At 43.5% G+C, this 20,053-nt stretch overlaps 1 protein-coding gene across 1 annotated transcript in view; it reads right to left on the reverse strand.

Annotated features, from left to right (window-relative positions):
- Positions 1 to 440, reverse strand: part of LOC123156872 (probable UDP-arabinose 4-epimerase 3) — a 6,042-nt gene extending 5,602 nt beyond the window's left edge. The window contains exon 1 of the mRNA XM_044575062.1: positions 157 to 440. The gene's annotated coding sequence lies outside the window, so the exon portion shown is untranslated. The remainder of the gene's footprint in view (positions 1 to 156) is intronic.
- Positions 441 to 20,053: the final 19,613 nt, after the last annotated feature.

Consider the following 20,053-nt stretch of genomic DNA (forward strand, 5'->3'; position numbering starts at 1 on the left):
GCATCAATATCGCACTTTTGCCGCCTCAATCCGAACCAAACATCACGAATGTCCAACTACAAGAAACGCAAGCATGAGGAAACCCCCGATCCGCAAGAAAGTTCCGCGGCCGCGAAGCCAGATCAAGAAAATGCAGCTGAGGCGGCAAGAGCTCACCGTGTGCGCGCAGGGAGACAGAGGGAGTGAGGGGCAGCTCCAATCAAGCAGGGCGAGAGAGGAGAAGCCTCCGTCCGGGAGGAGAAGTAGGAGAAAACACGGGAGAGGAGGGGGTTCGTTGGGGTGGTGTTCTGGACCAAGTCCCCTCTCTCTCCTCTCCTCTGTCTGTCTAGAGAGAAGAGAAGTAGAGTTGCAAAAGTCCTTGCTTTGCTGTTGCTTCCTCTCTCCACCTCCCTCTCGCCGTTTCTTGCTTTTCTTTCTCACCTCTAGGTCCAGGAGGTGACTGCACACTCTATCTCTCCACCTTGAAACCAGGACTGAATCTCAAGTTTCACAATTTATTACTCGCATTGTTTGTTGTTAGGAATCTATCACCACCTACACTGCACTGCAAACTTTTCTACGTGCACTTTTTTTTCCTTTCTTTTCCTACCTTTCTCTTGCATTTATGAGCCAGCATCAGAGTACATGTCAACACTCTTGGGAAGCAGGTCAGCGTCAAATCGATCTGATGACGAGACACTGCCTGACATGATATTTGTACAGTGTACATGTCAATCTGCTGAGGATTGGTATTTATGGTTTGTTTTTTTTAACTCCTCCAAAAATGCAAAATACTCCTTGTGTAAAGAAATATAGGAGTGCATGTAGCACTCCTATATTTTTTTAAGGGGGAGTAGTTTATATTATACTCCCTCTATCTCAAATATAAAACATTTCTTGATACTATTTCAAGACTATTTGTTAGATTTATCATAATGTTTAGATCAAATTATACTACAAATTATACTACTTTGGTATAATTTTCATAAAATAATAGAGATTTATTGAAGATGACACTCCTGGTACTCAGATTCTAAATCTCCCACTACTTGAAGCAGGCAGGTTGAGGTAGGGTGTGGGAGGCTTCCTACTCGCACCGCAACGACGAAAAGGATGATGTCGATGAAGCTCAATTTTTGGCAGCGGAGCTCGATTCCAAGCAAGTTGAGCGAAGTATGGAGCGTCCTCCAGAAACATGGCGATGGAGGCGGGTTTAGTGAATATGTTACAGTGTTTTTTACCCTATATACTTTACATTGGCGGTTATTATGGATCCAAGAGGGATATAAAGACTCTAGTAGAGTTGCTCCAATGACTTTGATTCATCGTGGCGCCGTGTAAAATGATGTTTTCTAGTAATACAACCTCCAAGAATTTTCTTGGAAAGCATAAATCAGAAACTCGTGGTTAGAATGTGATCGGGACCATAGACATCAAAACTACGCAATTTACTTGGAAATGGCATTTTTAAGATAGTGACACATCGAGGAATTTGCTACTTAACTTGAGAAGACATGAGGGAGAAAGGTTGCATGAGATAACTCATATTTGGTTTGCTCCGTTAGGATCTACCATGCTTTCGCAAGTTGTTCACCATGAGTTTCAGAGCACTTTGACTTTATATGACTTGAATAAAAGGCTATCCTTGGGATTTTAATGGTGTCTTGTTAGTTTCTCCCTAAATTTATTACTCCAAATAAGGACTAAAATAGAATGTCTCGGGGCATACTCTCTAGTTAGGTCATTCCTTTTCTCTAGAAGATGGGAAATATTTTAACCTAGGTTTTTTAGAATGGGGGAGGGGTCCCCCACCTGATATATATTTTTTAAAACAACAACTTTATTCATTAGAAACAACAGTTACATCGTCCATAAGAAAATTACAATATTTTTTGAACGCTCTTCGAACCGATCCCTTGTCAGGAAACCCTAATTTAGCCAGTTCTTGAGCAACCTTATTTGCTTTCCTATTACATTGTTCAAAACTAGTAAGAGAAAAAACACACGCCACGAAACAGCAATCATCGAAAATTGTCGTCGTCGCTCCCACAGATTGTTCTCTATTCTTCATTGTGTCAATGACTTCCATATTACCAGAGTTAATAACAAGACGATTGCGGCCCATCTTTTGTGCAAGGGATAAATCCAACCTTAGAGCCAACGCTTCCGCTGCAGTACATCAGCCACCGGTGTTCCAATTTCCGCCAACAATGAATTTTCCTTTATCATCCCTGAGGACAACACCAATTGTGCCCCTAAGCAGATCATGATCAAAAGAAGCATCCATGTTCAGTTTTACAAAACCCATAGGAGGTATGCTCCACCCCCCCCCCCCTCTTTCCTAATTGCATTAGGTGAATAGGCATTTACATAGTTTGTCATTATAGCGCGACCCCATGGATGTCAGGTACACATCTTTGAAACTTTCCCTCATGAACCAGCTTGTGTCTATCCCACCAACAATACCAATCGGTTATAGCGATCAATTCACGTACATTCCGGAGGCCCAATATAGATAGTTCTTAGTCTGGCATAAGGAGTAAGAATTCCAGAACTGCCTCTCCCATGTAATCAATAGCACAAGATTTATTAATCACATCGTACAACCCCAACTTATCTCAAATGGTTGGATATTCCTCTATCACTACGCCAAGGCAAAGTGTTTTGCTAGAGAGTGCGAAAATTTTGAAGAAAATATTCTCTACAAGATTGCAGAATCTTCGTGAGTGGGAGGACAGTGCAACTCAACAAGATTGCAGAATATTCGTGATCAGGTCAAAGAAAAGAAACATAGAAGTGATTCTAGAATTTCCTACGACGACTGATACAAAAGACTCTACATGAGATATAGAGACTTCAGTCCAACTTGCAGCTGAACCATATTGGTTGGGAAAATTTGTGCAGACCTTCATGGCATGCAGACGAAATATTGTTGAACAAACGATTAACCTATAATTCACAGAGAAACATTGATGGGACCTGACTTCGAAAATTGGCTATATGTCAAAATAATCTGAGATAGTATCCATACACATAATTGAAGTTTAGAACTTGATGAACCCTTTGAGACTTAAAGTCTAGAAAATAGTAATGGATCTATAAACTGACAGAGATAGAAATGTTTTATAATGCTTGAATTGTTACAAATAGTTTATGATAAGATCAAGGAGTTGACTATGACGAGATTGTCTCATCATAGCAATACTTAAAGTCAGTGCAGGTTAAACTAGAAATTACTAAATATTTCAATTATGATATATAATATATGGATGTCAAAATGATTCCTATGATATGGAAATAGAACCAAGGTTGTATGTTTGATACGATCCAAGGTAATTTTGTCGATCCAGAGGATGTTAGTAAATGTGCAAACTTTGAGAGATCTTATAACACTCTGAAGCAAGCATATGGAGTTAGAGTCTTCATGCGAATGAAATGGTCATCGAGGAAAGCGAAGTTGCTTGTATCTACAAGAAAGGAAGTGGGAGCATGATAATATTTCTAAAACACTATATGTGTTTGACACATTATTGATTGGAAATTATATAATTTTTTGACATGAATTAAGACTTTATTAAACTAGTTTTTCAGTAAAGTACTTAGGCAATAGATAGTTCTAATATTAGGCATGATGATCTATGGAGACAGTAGTGTCTAATGGGCTTAGCCAACATACATATTGACAAAATACTAAAGTAGTTTAGTATGAAATATGCAAGAAGAGTTTCCTGTCAAGGTCACATGGAAGGATTTTTAAGCAAGAATCGGTTTTCTGAAATACTGATGAGCGAAATATGTGATTTCAATTACACTTGTGTTATATATGTTCCATGGTATGTAAACAACCAGATATGTCCAGTACTCCAAGAAAGTCACGAATAAAGATTACCAGGATGATCAAATTGTTGATCATAGGACAACAGTGAAAGTGTTGTTAAATACTAATGACACGTGTCTCGTATACGGAGAAGATGAAGAGATTTATGTAAGGAGTTATATCAATACATGCTCGTTGTAAGTAGTACTTTGATAAAAACTTCATTGATGCTCCAAGCGGTTTTTGATTTCAATTTATGGTGGCACGGTAAGTAGGATTTGGTCCAAAAGATTACTGTGGTGAATTCTACAACAGAAGGTTGAGTATATTTTCACTTTAGAAGTAACAATAGAAGGTGATGAATCAAAAGTTCATTTATGAGTTTGGTATGATTTCAAGATGATTCTGCAAGTGGAACACTATTCTTAATGGTGCACTACTGTAGTAACCTGCTAACGTGACACATGAATCAGAGACTCTTCGATGAAATTGTGTGCGATGCATGCATCGCAAATGGTGTCCTAATAAAACCATCACCAATAAGACAACCATCACCAGTAAGATGAACTATTTACGATGGCGGAGACATCAAGCACGATTCAGATTAGAGTTGCGTGTGCGATACATGGCATATTGTTGATCCATATGAACTGTTTGCGATGAGCCAGAACAACAGAAACGGTCAGCCAGACCAAGGTTTGTGCGATATACGGCATACAGTTCACACGGATGAACTGTTTGTGATTAGCCAACACGATAGAAACGGTTGGCCAAATCAAGATGTGTTCGATATACGGCATACGCGTCACTTAGATGAACTGTTTGCGATTAGCCAACACGACAGAAATGGTCAACCAGATCAAGGTGTGTGTGATAGACGCATACAGTTCACTCAAATTAACTGTGTAATGAGCGAAAACGAACACAAACGATTCAGCTTAATAAGATGTGTGTGATACGCGGAAAAAAGGTCAGTAATCAGAAATGTATGGGAAGACCGATAACAACACAGACGATTCCTGCTAATAAGCCATGTGTGTTGTGGGCAAACGATTGATGTATACAATTGTCAGTGATTAATGAAATCATCGCCGACAGGTTCCCTAGTTTAGTTTGTGTGCAATGTGATTTGCTCTGTTTACAGAAGAACAACATACATAACCAAAATTAAACATCCAATTACATAAGTGACTATACAAATATTCGCACATCCCTCAATAAATAATTACACGCATTCTAAACTAGGAGAAACGATCATCTAATCATCTACTTCTTGTGTCGATGCTGCCGCCACTGCTCTGTGGCTCGACCCTCGCCTGGGGTAGGACGAAGGCACTTCCTCATGTCAACGATCTGCATGTACATCTCGTGGCTTGTGTACGCGTCATTGGCCATGTACTTGATGTGTTATTCATCTACTCTATGCACCCAGGCGCTGTGCTAGGTGATCTTGTCCTTCTTGCACTCACCCTTCATGTTCTTGTAGTAGGGGTCGACGATGGCCGAGGCGAGGTCAATCAGGGAGTCCTGCTTGTTCTTTGTGCTACCCTAAACCTTGTAGTGGGCATGGATGTCGACAAGCTTCTAGCAGTCCAAGCCTCAAATCTCGAGCACTTTTAGATCATTTTTATGTCCACCATAGCGAAACTGTAGTCGAGACTGTTGATAAACCTGGCAAAATGCTCGCAAGGCCTTATGGCCATGCAATAGTGGTAGATGAGGACGTGCTGGCGCACACACAACTGGGTAACGACAACCTTCTAATCATGCCCAACACGACCGCCGGTGAACTCGAGGTCGAAGCCGACCACTTGATACTTGTCCCCAGCAAGCAACTGCTCCATAGTGTGGATAGAGCTCTTCACTAAGACTGGCTCGTTCGTGTACACCATTGAGAGGTCCTTCCCCTCACGTGGCTGTCCACTACAAGAGGCGTGGTGAACTACCGCCAGTCATCGTTGTCAGCCGCTCGGAGCGCCATTGGAGCCACTGGATATCCTCTTTGTATTTGGCGTCGTGGGCGTGCCTATTGTGTCGTGGGGCACGAGAGACTAAGTTAAATGGCCGCATGAATAAATGGGGGCCGGGCGGCCTGGATTCTTGGCGCATCCGGATGGCAGTTTTTGAAGTGGGTAACAGTATCGTGGCACTTAATCGCATCGTGGTGCCGCTCCTGGCGCAACCGCATGCATATGGTACCCCGAATGTAAGTGATCATGCGCCGGCCCCAAATGCTACGTGGAGGGACGCGAGCAGAGCGCACGCGGCGGGACACAATTAGACGCGCCGCAGCCACCTCAACCGCGAGCAACCACACACATAGAGCAGTTGAATGATAACCCACAAAGTGTAGCGGATCAATTGTAGCTTTTTCGATAGATAAGAGTGTCGAACCCAATGAAGAGCTAAAGGTAGAATTTATATTCTCTTCAAGTTCTATTGACCACCGATACAACTCCGCTCACACTTAATGTTTGCTTTACCTAGAACAAGTATGAAACTCGAAGTACTTTGTAAGTGTAATGCTAGAACTACTTTGCAAGAATAAAACTAAGACTAATTTGCAAGATAATATAATTTATTTTTTAGTAGAAAGCTTTTTGTAGAACGATGAGAAAGATTGTCCATAGGCAATTGAATATAACACGATAGATACTTATCATTATGCAATGAGGGAGAGGCATACACTAACACACTTTTCGTACTCGGATCATATGCACTTATGATTGGAACTCTATCAAGCATCCAAAACTATTAAAGATTATTAAGGTAAAACTCAACCATAGCATTAAGTAACAAGTCCCCTTTACTCCCATACGCAACAACCCCCTTACTCGTATAAGCTTTTGTCACTGTCGCCACCCACTATAAGTGAATCATGGTCATATTACAAAATCTTACAGCGGTAATACCACATGCTTGCGTGACACAGAGGGCACCATAGGACAACACCATATCAACATACAACTAATATCAATCACACAATACCACAACTAACCCGTAGGACAAAAGAAATCTACTCAAACATCATAGGATTGCCACACATCATTGGATAATAATATATAACATTAAGCACCATGTTCAAGTAGAGATTACAGGGGGAGAAGAGATGTTACACCGCTGCATAGAGGGGAAGATAGTTGATGATGAAGGCGGCGCAGTTGTTGGTGTAGATCACCGTCACGATGGTTCCCCCGACGGCGCTCTAGTGTCACCGGAAGAGAGGTGGAGAGGGGGCCCCTCCTTCTTCTTCTTCCTTGCCCCCTAGATGGGAGGAGAGTTCCCCCTCTGGTCCATGGCCGCCATGGCTCCCGGAGGGCAGGGGCCCCTCGGAGATTGGATCTCTCTTTGTTCTCTTCTATTTCGTGTTCCAGTTTTCTGGTCGAAAACCGCTTCTTATATTCTCGGAGATCCGTAACTCCGAATGGGCTGATACTTTGAGGGGATTTTTTATCCAAATATTAGCTTCCTTGCGGCAGAAGGACGCCCTCAATCGACCTACGAGGTGGCCACAAGCCTGCTGGGCGCGCCTAGGGTAGGGGGTTGCACCCTCTGAGCTTGTGGTCCCCTCGAGCATCCTCTCGCGTTGATTCTTTTTCCCAAAAATCACATATATTCCAAAATAAATCTCCATAAATTATTGTCGCGTTTGGACTTTGTCTGATATGGATTTCCTGCAAAACAAAAAACATGCAACAAACAGGAATTGGCACTGGGCACTGGATCAATATGTAAGTCCAAGAAAATCATATAAATTGTTGCCAAAAGTATGAGAAAGTTGTAGAATATTGGCATGAAACAATAAAAATTTATAGATACGACAGAGACGTATCAGCATCCCCAAGCTTAATTCTTGCTCATCCTCGAGTAGTTAATTATAATGACAAAAAGATAACTTTTGATGTGGAATGCTACCTAGCATAATCTTAATCATGTAATCTAATTACGGCATGAATATTAAGATACAAGTGATTCAAGGCAATAGCCTATCAATTTGACATTGAAACAATAATACAAAACATGCATGTATTTCAACATTTCCTTTCATAATAATGGAGCTAGAGGAAATGGCCTCTATACACTTAGTTGTGGTAAGCATTACACACTCGTTCTTCCCTTCATAGATATATCAAATCAAGAGTACCCTGATTACAAGCCGAGCAAATGTTTCATACTTCTGAACGCGCTTTAGCTTTTTGAACCTCACGCAATACATGAGCGTGAGCCATGTATATAACACCATGAGTGGAATAGAATGCGGTGATAGAGATCAATAATGGAAAGTCAAAAAGGGAGAAAGTCTCGCATCAACTAGGCAAATCAACGGGCTATGGAGATGCCCATCAATCGGTATCAATGCGAGCAGTAGGGATTGCCATGCAACAGATGCACTAAGAGCTATAAGTGAATGAAAGCTCAACTGAAACTAAGTGGGTGTGCATACAACTCGCTTGCCGCTACTTGTGAGCTGCGTTGGGATTTCCTCAAAGAGGAGAGGATGATGCAGTACAGTAGAGATAAGTGTTTCCCTCAGTTAAGAACCAAGGTTATCAATCCATTAGGAGAACCATGCAACACATTGTTAGCAGTACCTACACACAAGATAACAAATCCTTGCACCCAACGCGAACAAGGGGTTGTCAATTCCTCGGCGATTACTTGTGTGACACCCCCGATTCAATCGTACACTAATCATACACACAAATATGTATGATCAGGATCAGGGACTCACGGGAAGATATCACAACACAACTCTAGACACAAATTAAAGTCATACAAGCTTTATATTACAAGCTAGGGCCCTCAAGGGCTTGAATACATAAGCTTGAATACAAATGAGTCAGCAGAAGCAACAATATCTGAGTACAAACATAAGTTAAACAAGTTTGCCTTAAGAAGGCTAGCACAAAAGCAACGATGATCGAAAAGGCAAGGCCTCCTGCTTGGGAGCCTCGTAACTACTCCTAGTTGTCGACAGTCTCCACGTAGTAGTGGGCACACTCGGGGTAGTAGTAGTCGTCAGTGGTGCCATCTGGCTCTTGGACTCCGTCATCTGATCGCAGCAATCGGGTATAGGGCGAAAAGAAGTAGTAAAGCAACCGTGAATACTCATCCAAAGTACTCACAAGACTTACATCAGAACTATACTAAGTATGCATCGATATCAATGGAATGGGGCTATATCTTTGGACAAAACTGTAGAATACCAGAAGAGAGGGGAAAGCCTAGCCTATCGAAGACTAGCATCTTGAGGCATCTTGCAGCATTAGAAGAGTGCATATTAGCATAACATAAAGTAGTAGTATGTTGTAGTATTAACGCACAAAGATCTTTCCTCGACTCCCTGCAAGAAAGCAATCTCGGAGCCACATATCCATTTCGTGCCTCAGCATCCAGTTCTAGTTGTATCGATCGGGATACAACTCTAAGCGTCCGTTACCATGGACACAGCTATTCGAATAGATCAATCTTCCGTGCAGAGGTGCACAAACTTACCCAACACGCTCGATCAACTCCGACTGGACACACCATCAGGTCATGACCGGCCTCGGCCGATCAACACACCGCAGTCCTACATAGGCTCAATAGAGAGGCCAGCACACGAGTCTACATCCTAAGCGTGCATGGGTCTTGGGCCCATCGCGTGTTGCACTCCTGCATGTTGCATATGTGGCCAGTGTCTGTCCTGGCTACCTCCTTATACAAGGCAGGTGCTTACGCGGGCCACCCGGGTGCGCCCCGCTCAGTCGCTGATGTCCGAAGAGCTTTCGGCTGATACATACGGTGTAGAGTGTCCATACTTATTCCTGCGTGGTGGTTAGTGCAAAAAGGCCAGAGGCCTACTCAGATCACATATCCAAACCGTTAATGTCTTGGTAGCGCGTGGTAATGAGCAGAGACTCATGATCATTTGACCCCGTCACCTCGTCTCGTGGACTTATGGCAAGGGCCCGGAATGCCCGGCCGTGCCACGTAATTATCTCGGGGTTACCCTCCAGGTCAACCCGGCTACACATCAACTCGCGGGTACACTCACGGTCAACCCGACTTCACATTTATCTCGTGGGTACCCCTCGGGGCCGACCCAACTTCAGTCATGGTTCTGGGTAAAGTTAAAGTATCCGTGTGTCCAAAATAGCAAGGGGGAAACCCGAGGAATCACCCTCGATGGATTCCATTTGATGTAACCATCAAGGTGAACTCAGGAGGAATCACCCTTGATGGTTCACACTTGATGGGTTGCACGACAGAGTCGTTATGGGGAGTGGTGAAGGAGGTATCACCCTTGAAGACCATGACCGATGAACTATACTGCACAAATCTCATGAGAGGTGCTATATGAGGTATCACCCTCGGCACTCAATAGTAACCCTGTAGTGTCGTACAACTAGGGGGTGATGTGCTATGTTGGGCCGTGGACATTGATCCCGTTGATCGAGTCATCTGGTAATCCAGCAGGGACAACAGGGACAAGGTGAGGGGTCACTGATGGATCACTAACCAACCTATACTAAGCATATAGGATAAGTAGGTAAGGTACAAAAGCAGGCTATGCATGAGAATAGGAGCAGTCATGACATTTTCACACTTGGAGGGGGAAATAGGAAGAACACATAAGAACACATGGAGGAAATCATTCAAACAAACCCAAATAACACATCCACTAGAGTAGCATACATGAGATCCACAAGCATACAAGAACAATTCAAGTAAAAAAGAACTAGGGTAAAGGCTCTTCCCACTAGGTAAGGTCTTGATATCCACAAGAGGATCTTCTCCAAGAGGAGGGCTTGATCTCCAAGAGGAGGTCTAGATCTCCAAGAGTAGGAAGATGAGCAAAGCTCTTTCTTTGTTTATGTAATACTTTGCTCACCTCTCAAAAGAGCTAGGGGAAGAGTTTATATAGCCTAGGGACGAAATATGAGGGAGAGAGGGGTACAAGGGTCAAAAACCAAAATTGCACGCAGGCACTATCGGAGAGGTCCGGGCACCCGGACCGGTCAGTGGCCGACTGTAGGTGGGCTGGGCACCCGGGGGTTCCAAGCCCGGGCACCCGGGGTGGCGCCAGGTGGTTGGAGGGTGGAGGCTTGGCACCCGGGGGTCCAAGGCCCGGGCGGCGGCTGGCGCTGGGCAGATGGCCGGGCACCCAGGGTTGACGTCCCGGGCACCTGGGGCATCGCCTGGGAGGAGAGGGGTCGGGCAGCTGGGGCTGGGAGGCTGGGCACCCGGGGCGTCCAAGGGCCTTGCTCACTCCGCGGTTGCATGCCCGGGTACCCGGGGTCCTCACGTCCGGGCACCCGGGGTGTCCAGGGGATCTCCGGTCCTTCGCATTCTTTTCCCTCTCCTTCTCCTTGGGTCTCCGGGTGGACTTGGTGATTCCTCCATGCTTCCTCGCGATGATCTCCGAAGTACCTAAGAATGCATAATGTGTGTCTTTGAGTTAGAACCCAATTCTCATGTGAATCCAAACGAAACTTGAAGAGGAAAGAATTGACCTCGTTCTTGATGGCGTGTGCACGTGCTCTTGTCGTTGGTCCTTTTGGTGCTTGTGGTGGTGATGGAGTGTCCATCTGGGTGGACGAGGGATGCTCCGCATCATCTCCCCCCTGGGAGAGATCCATCCACGAATCGTGATCTTCATCACCATGGTACTTGGCCAAGTCTTTGACGTTGAAGATGTCGCTTACGTTGAACTTGTCACGTGGAATGTCGATCTTGTAGGCGTTGTCATTGTAGCATGCGAGCACCTTGAATGGTCCATCAGCTCTCGGAAGTAGCTTGGACTTTCACTCCTTGGGGAAGCGGTCCTTGCGGAGATGTAACCATACTAGATCGCCCGGTTGGAACACCATCGGTGACTTTTTGATGTTGAGCTTGGAGGTGAGGCAGTGTACTTGACACTCAATCGTGGAACGTGTTTCTTCATGCATCTTCTTGAGGTAGGTGGCTCTTGCGCTAGCGTCCATGTTCGCTCATTCTTGTAGCAGTAGAGGAAGGATGTCCAACGGCGACAAAGGGTTGAAGTCGTAGACAACTGATACGTCTCCGACGTATCTACTTTTCCAAACACTTTTGCCCTTGTTTTGGACTCTAACTTGCATGATTTGAATGAAACTAACCCGGACTGACGTTGTTTTCAGCAGAACTGCCATGATGTTGCTTTATGTGTAGAAAAGAAAAGTTCTTGGAATGTCCTGGAAATCCACGGAGGCACTTTTTGGAATTAATAAGAATTTTTGGCGAAAGAATCAATGCCAGGGGGCCCAGGGCCTGTCCACGAGACAGGGGGGCGCGCCCCCCCTATAGGGCACGGCCTCCTATCTCGTGGCCCCCCTGGACCTCCACCGACCTCAACTCCAACTCCATATATTCATGTTCGGGGAGAAAAAAATCAGAGAGAAAGTTTCATCGCGTTTTACGACACGGAGCCGCCGCCAATCCCTAATCTCTCTCGGGAGGGCTAATTTGGAGTTCGTTCAGGGCTACGGAGAGGGGGATTTGTCGTCGTCGTCATCATCAACCATCCTCCATCACCAATTTCATGATGCTCACCGCCGTGCGTGAGTAATTCCATCGTAGGCTTGCTGGACAGTGATGGGTTGGATGAGATTTACCATGTAATCAAGTTAGTTTTGTTAGGGTTTGATCCCTAGTATCCACTATGTTCTGAGATTGATGTTGCTATGACTTTGCTATGCTTAATGCTTGTCACTAGGGTCCGAGTGCCATGATTTCAGATCTGAACCTATTATGTTTTCATGAATATATGTGTGTTCTTGATCCTATCTTGCAAGTCTATAGTCACCTATTATGTGTTATGATCCGACAACCCCGAAGTGACAATAATCGGGATACTTCTCGGTGATGACCGTAGTTTGAGGAGTTCATCTATTCACTATGTGCTAATGCTTTGTTCCGGTTCTCTATTAAAAGGAGGCCTTAATATCCCTTAGTTTCCACTAGGACCCCGCTTCCATGGGAGGGTAGGACAAAAGATGTCATGCAAGTTCTTTTCCATAAGCATGTGTGACTATTTACGGAATACATGCCTACATTACATTGATGAACTGGAGCTAGTTCGGTGTCACCCTATGTTATAGCTATTACATGAGGAATCGCATCCGGCATAATTATCCATCACTGATCCATTGCCTACGAGCTTTTCATATATTGTTCTTCGCTTATTTACTTTTCCGTTGCTACTGTTACAACTACTACAAAAACCCCAAAACATTTATATTTACTTTTGCTACCGTTACCTTTATTATCATACCACTTTTGCTACTAAACACTTTGCTGCAGATACTAAGTTATCCAGGTGTGGTTGAATTGACAACTCAACTGCTAATAGTCAAGAATATTCTTTGGCTCCCCTTGTGTCGAATCAATAAATTTGGGTTGAATACTCTACCCTCGAAAGCTGTTACGATCCCCTATAGTTGTGGGTTATCAAGACTAATTTCTGGCGCCGTTGCTGGGGAGCATAGCTCTATTCTCTGAGTCACTTGGGATTTATATCTGTTGATCACTATGAAGAACCTGAAAGACGCTAAAACCAAGATTTTGCCCTCAACTACGAGGGGAGGTAAGGAACTTCCATCTAGCTTTGCACTAGATTCTCCTTCCGTTATTAGTAGGCTTGCGACACCTAAACCTGCTACTGCTATGAAATCTGATATGTCGCATGTTATTGATGATGCCACTTCTGCTATGCATGATGAAACTACTTCTGTGCTTGATACTACTTTGCCATTAGGTGAATTTCTTGATGAACAACTTGCTAGAGTTAGGGGGAATGAAATTACTGAAGAACTCTATTATTGATGATAGTGATGATGAAGGTTCTCCCAATGATTATGTATTACCTGTTGTTCCTAAGGGTTATGTTATGAATGAAGAAGCTGCTAGGGAAATCTTTGCTTGCAATGATAGATATGATCTTAAGAAATTATTAGCTAAATGGAAGCAACAGTCTCTTAATGCTAGAATGAAACCTGACCCTGCTTTTTCTACTTCACCTATCTGTGTTACTGATAAGGATTATGAATTCTCTGTTGATCCTGAGATTATTACTTTAGTTGAATCTAATCCTTTTTATGGCCTTGAATCTAAAACTGTTGTGGCACATCTTACCAAGTTGAATGATATAGCTACCCTGTTTACTAATGATGAGAAGTCTCGCTATTTTTATATCCTTAAGATATTTCCGTTCTCATTAAAGGGTGATGCTAAGACTTGGTATAATTCTCTTGCTCCTGGTTATGTGCGTAGTCCCTAGGATATGATTTATTACTTCTCTGCTAAATATTTCCCTGCTCATAGGAAACAAGTTGCCTTGCGGGTGAAAGTGCAACTATCCCTAGGTGGTTTTGGTAATTCATAACAACATATAGCTCATTGAGCTAATGCTATTCCAAGACTATTATTTCAGGAAAGCTCAATGAATGGCATGGCATGGATGATGAAAGTGGACCCCTCAAAATTCTAAGGACAAAGGATTGGCTCAAGCTCAAAAGCTCAAGACTCTTCATTTTATATTTTAGTGACCCAAGATCACATTGAGTCTATAGGAAAAGCCAATACTATCAAGAAGGGATGAGGTGTTGCTTAATGAGCCTCTTGCTTCATGTGCTTAGTGATATGCTCCAAAACCGTCAACTACTTACTCACATCCACAAATGACCTAAACCCAAAGCCAAAATCGGTCACACTGATTCTTCCTATCCGGCGCCACCGATTCCAAAAGTCATAGCCACTGCCACAAACCCTAAGCAAATCGGTCTTACCGATAGGGATCTCAGTCTCACCGAGATGGGATTGTAATCTCTCTGTTTCCCTTCGTAACGTTTCGGTCTAACCGAAGTGAGCGATCGGTTCCACCGAGATTGCAATGTAAACTCTCTGTTTCCCTTTTGTAACATTTCGGTCTCACTGAAAAGAGCAAATCGGTCCCACCGAGTTTACCTGACCAACTCTCTGGAAAGCTTATTACCAAATCGGTCTCACCGAGTTTGTGTAATTGGTCTTACCGAGATTACGTTATGCCCTAACCCTAACTGAGTCGGTCTCACCGAGATGCATGTTAGTCCCACCGAAAATCACTAACGGTCACAAGGTTTACTAAATCGGTCCGACCAAGTCTGTTGAATCGGTCCCACCGAGTTTGGTAAATTGTGTGTAACGGTTAGATTTTGTGTGGAGGCTATATATACCCCTCCACCTCCTCTTCATTCATGGAGAGAGCCATCAGAACAAACCTACACTTCCAACTTACCATTTCTGAGAGAGAACCACCTACTCATGTGTTGAGACCAAGATATTCCATTCCTACCATATGAATCTTGATCTCTAGCCTTCCCCAAGTTGCTTTCCACTCAAATCTTCTCTCCACCAAATCCAAAACCTATGAGAGAGAGTTGAGTGTTGGGGAGACTATCATTTGAAGCACAAGAGCAAGGAGTTCATCATCAACGCACCATTTGTTACTTCTTGGAGAGTGGTGTCTCCTAGATTGGCTAGGTGTCACTTGGGAGCCTCCGACAAGATCTACCGCTAGTGAGGCAAGTCCTTCGTGGGCGACAGCCATGGTGGGATAGACAAGGTTGCTTCTTCGTGGACCCTTCGTGGGTGGAGCCCTCCGTGGACTCGCGCAACCGTTCCCCTTCGTGGGTTGAAGTCTCCATCAACGTGGATGTACGATAGCACCACCTATCGGAACCACGCCAAAAATGTCCATGTCTCCAATTGCGTTTGAATCCTCCAAACCCTTCCCTTTACTTTCTTGCAAGTTGCATGCTTTAATTTCCGCTACCTATATACTCTTTGCATGCTTACTTGAATAGTGTGATGATTGCTTGACTTGTCCTAAAGTAGCTAAAATCTGCCAAATTCTAAAATTGGGAAAAGGTTAAGTTTTTAATTGGTCAAGTAGTCTAATCACCCCCCCTCTAGACATACTTCAAGGTCCTACAAGTGGTATCAGAGCTTTGGTCTCCATTTGCTTTGATTTCCATAGCTTTTGGTGGTCATAGCCTTGGTTTCACAACCTAGGAGAGTATGGCGTCTAGCGAGGGAAATTATCACCGTAGAGGTCCTTACTTTGATGGTACTAATTTTGCTAGTTGGAAGCATAAGATGAAAATGCATATTCTCGGACATAACCCCGCCGTTTGAGCAATTATTTGTATTGGCTTGCAAGGTGAATTCTTTGATGGGAGAGAGCCGAACTGTGAAGCTAATGCGGAAGAATTGAAGATGCTGCAATACAACACTCAAGCTTGTGATATCATCTTCAACGGATTGTGCCCCGAAGAATTCAACAAAATCAGCCATCTTGAGAATGCAAAGGAAATTTGGGATACTTTGATTGATATGCATGAAGGTACCGAATCCGTCAAGGAATCCAAGTTGGATGTGCTCCAAAGTCATCTTGACAAGTTCAAAATGAAGGATGGTGAAGGTGTCGCTGAAATGTACTCTAGGCTTGCTCTTATCACAAATGAGATTGCCGGCTTAGGGAGTGAAGAGATGACCGACAAATTCATCATCAAGAAGATCCTAAGAGCATTGGATGGAAAGTATGATACCATGTGCACATTGATCCAAATGATGCCAAACTACAAAGATCTCAAGCCAACGGAAGTCATTGGAAGAATTGTTGCTCATGAGATGTCACTCAAGGATAAGGAGGAACTTCACAACAAGTCAAGTGGTGCTTACAAAGCCTCAAGTGGAACCCCCACATCATCAAGTGAGAAACAAACCTTCAATGAAGAATTGAGCTTAATGGTGAAGAACTTCAACAAATTCTACAAGAGTAGAAGCAAAGAAAGAAGCTCCAAGTCAAGGTCTTACAATGACAAAAGATCTTCTAGTCGAGAGCGCAATTGCTACAATTTTGGGAGACCCGGACACTATTCCAATGAGTGTACGGCACCCTACAAAAGAAGAGAAGATTCTCCAAGAAGAAGAAGCAAAAGAGAAGAATCACCACCAAGAGAGAGTAGGAGTAGATATGATCGTTATGAACGAAGACCCTCACGGGGAAGCAAGGATTCAGAAAGGAAAGACAAGTCATCAAGGAGCTACACAAAATGAAGACATCAAGCTCATGTTGGTGAATGGGTATCCGGCTCCGACTCCGACAATCACTCCGAGAGAAGCTATCACTCCGACTCCGAATATACTCAAGATGAAGGTGTTGCCGGTCTAGCACTTGTGCCAACCAACTCCTACGACATATTTGATTCACCAAATGAAGGAATTGGAAGATGCTTCATGGCCAAAGGTCCAAAGGTAACACATCCTAAGTATGTTGATTTCAACAGTGATGAAGATGACTTGCTTGTGGATGATGATTTACTTGTTGACAACTCTAGTGATGAATACTATGATGAAACGTCAATTAATCATGCTAATCAAGATAAAACGAACGACAATGATAAGGAGAAGATTGAGCTTCTAACTAAAGAACTAAACACTCTTAAGTTGGCTCATGAAACTATCTTCGAAGATCATTGAGAACTTTTAAGGGCTCATGAGAAGTTACGCTTTGAAAAGCTCAATCTTGAGCAAGAGCATGAGTTCTTAAAAGCAATCAATGATGATCTCCGCAAGAAAAGTTCTTCTTACATTGCCAAGCGTTTACTCTTATCTACTTACATGCCTCAAGTCAAGTCTAGTAACAAGTACAAGAAAGATACTTCCTCTAGTAGTAACAATAATAATGTCAAATCCAATATTGTTGCTTCTAGTAGTTCTCTTGATTCCACTAATGATTCTCTTAGCCAAGTTACACTTGAGCAAGAAAATAACTTATTGAAGGGAATTATAGAGAAAGGTGTTTACAAGAGCCTTGCTGGGAGTAAGCAATTCGAGGAAATTGTACGCAAGCAAGGAAGGCACCGGAAGAATCAAGGTGTTGGTTTTGAACGAAAGTTCAATGCCAATGGAGTTGAGTGGGAAGAAGATCAATACCCCAAGACGAAGTTTGTTCCTCAACAAGAGAAGTATGATCCTACTTCCTTCAAGGGAACACAAGCTCAAGATGATCTTCCACCACAAGACCACAAGAACAAAGGCAAGGACAAGCTTCAAGAAGAGATTGATGCATTTGAAGAAGCACCTAAAGCCTCGTCCAAGCGGGTTCCCAAGACCACGTCAAGTTCTACTTCATCAAGTACAACTACAACTCCAAGGATTCCCATCAAGATGATGTGGATCCTGAAGAAGAAGAACTAGAGAGTTCTTGAGGGTGACTCCGCCAACATTCTTCACTCATATCATTATGGCAAGAACAAGTGTAATCAACTTCCACATCTTGCACTAATTCAAGGAGTCACAAACCCTCATGTTGGTAAGGCAAGGGACAAGGTAACCTAATGATTTCATGGACATCATCTTGTGTGTACATCACTCTATGTCTATGGATATTCTTGTTTGTTCCTTGTGGGACTAACCCATGTAGGTAAGTTGAAAGTGCAACTCACTCCAAAGGATTGCTCCAAATGATCTACATCAACATTGAGCATCCACATCTTCAACACCTACATGAAGTCATCATCGACAAAACCCAAGGTTAGTTCATCCCTCTAAGGGGGGATCTCACATCTAGGGGGAGCTTAACTCTAAGAATTGAGTCAAAGCAACTCTAATGGTGTGAAGATATCAATGCATTATGTAAAAGTGGTAACCCCACTTGAGCTTAAACGATGAGTATGACCTATGATCAAATGTTCTCATTTGACTCCTAAGTCAATATACTTATATATAGATGACCTAGTCATCGCCAATTGTTTGATGGATGCTAGAATTGGTTGTGCATGCTTTGCCACATATTTCATTTGCCATCTTATTGTGTGAGCATGTTGGTGCATATTTTACTCATTCAAGGACATCCACTTGTTGTTTTGATTGTTTGGGTTCTTTCCTTTTTGCCAAGTGGATGGACAAGAGTGCCTAAGAACTTTCTCTAGCTATCTATGCTTTCCTCATCTCAAACTCTATTCATGCTACATCACAAAATTTGATTAAGTCAGGTTCGAACCACTCTGTGTGAGGAGCACTCGGAGTCCCTGATTCGTCATAGACTTAAACTTCCAAAACCTCTTTGTGACTCTCGGTCTGACCGATTCCTCCATTTCGGTCCTACCGAGATCATTAAGTTGATCTGAGTTTTCAATCTCGGTGCAACTGATTTGAACTTTTCGGTCACACCGATTTGCTGTAACTATACACAGTTATGCATCTCGGTGCCACCGAGTTGTTCCACTCGATCACACCGACAGGGTCGGGCTATATATAGTCACGGGCAAAATTTTGGAAATTTCTCCGAACCCCTTCGCCCGCGCAATAGCTCGCTCTGCCATCAAAGGTCTCCGGATCGTCTCCTCATCGCCAGCCGCCTCCAGTAGCTGGTCTCCGCCGCCGTCAACGGATTTCGCCCCCGCCGTTGTCGCCGTAGCGAGTTCATCGCCAAGCTAGGGTATGGACTCGATCTTTGTGCTATCCTCGTCTGATTCCTAGCACATTGTGTTCTTATTGAATCTTGCCACGATTGAAACACTCCTATCCACTCAATGTAGTTCGTAGATTAGATGAGATTCAAATTTTTAGGGTTAGGTTTCCGCCGAAACCATCTTGGACCCACCGAGTTGAAAAACTCGGTCCCACCGATTTGGCTTATGCCATTGCACTAGTGACTCTCGGTCTGACCGAGAAGTACTAATCGGTGCGACCGATTTTAGGATTCTGTGAAACCCTAGTAGTCTCGGTGCCACCGAACTGTGACTCGGTCCAACTGAGATTCTCAGTTTAGGTTCCAAAACTGCTTCGGTATCACCGAGTTTGAAAATCGGTTGATCTGAAATGCTTTCTGTGGAAAACTAAAACTGAATTTTTTGAATCATTCTTTTGCAAAAATCTCTGCATTTTGTGATGCTCATCCATTCTACCTCATCTATAACTCTTCACAGGGTCAACAGTCAGCTTTTGCAGCATGTCAGACCAGAGTGACAGCCAGAACAGGTCAGAAGAGCAGATTGACATGAGCAAGGGCACTAGTCCCTCAAGTTCTACAGATGAAGGGAGCAGAAGCACTCCTAGCAACCTGCCTAAGGCTGCTACCAGGCAAAGGAGAAAGAGAACTTCAGACTCAGAGGATGAGGACTATAAAGCTGGAGAAGATGAGGCTACTTCCAAGAAAGTAGTGCTCAAGAAGGAATATGCCTCAGCAAAGAATACAAAGCCAGGCCTCAA

The sequence above is a fragment of the Triticum aestivum genome, chromosome 7B (assembly GCF_018294505.1).
Source record: "Triticum aestivum cultivar Chinese Spring chromosome 7B, IWGSC CS RefSeq v2.1, whole genome shotgun sequence".
Classification (NCBI taxonomy): Eukaryota; Viridiplantae; Streptophyta; class Magnoliopsida; order Poales; family Poaceae; genus Triticum; species Triticum aestivum.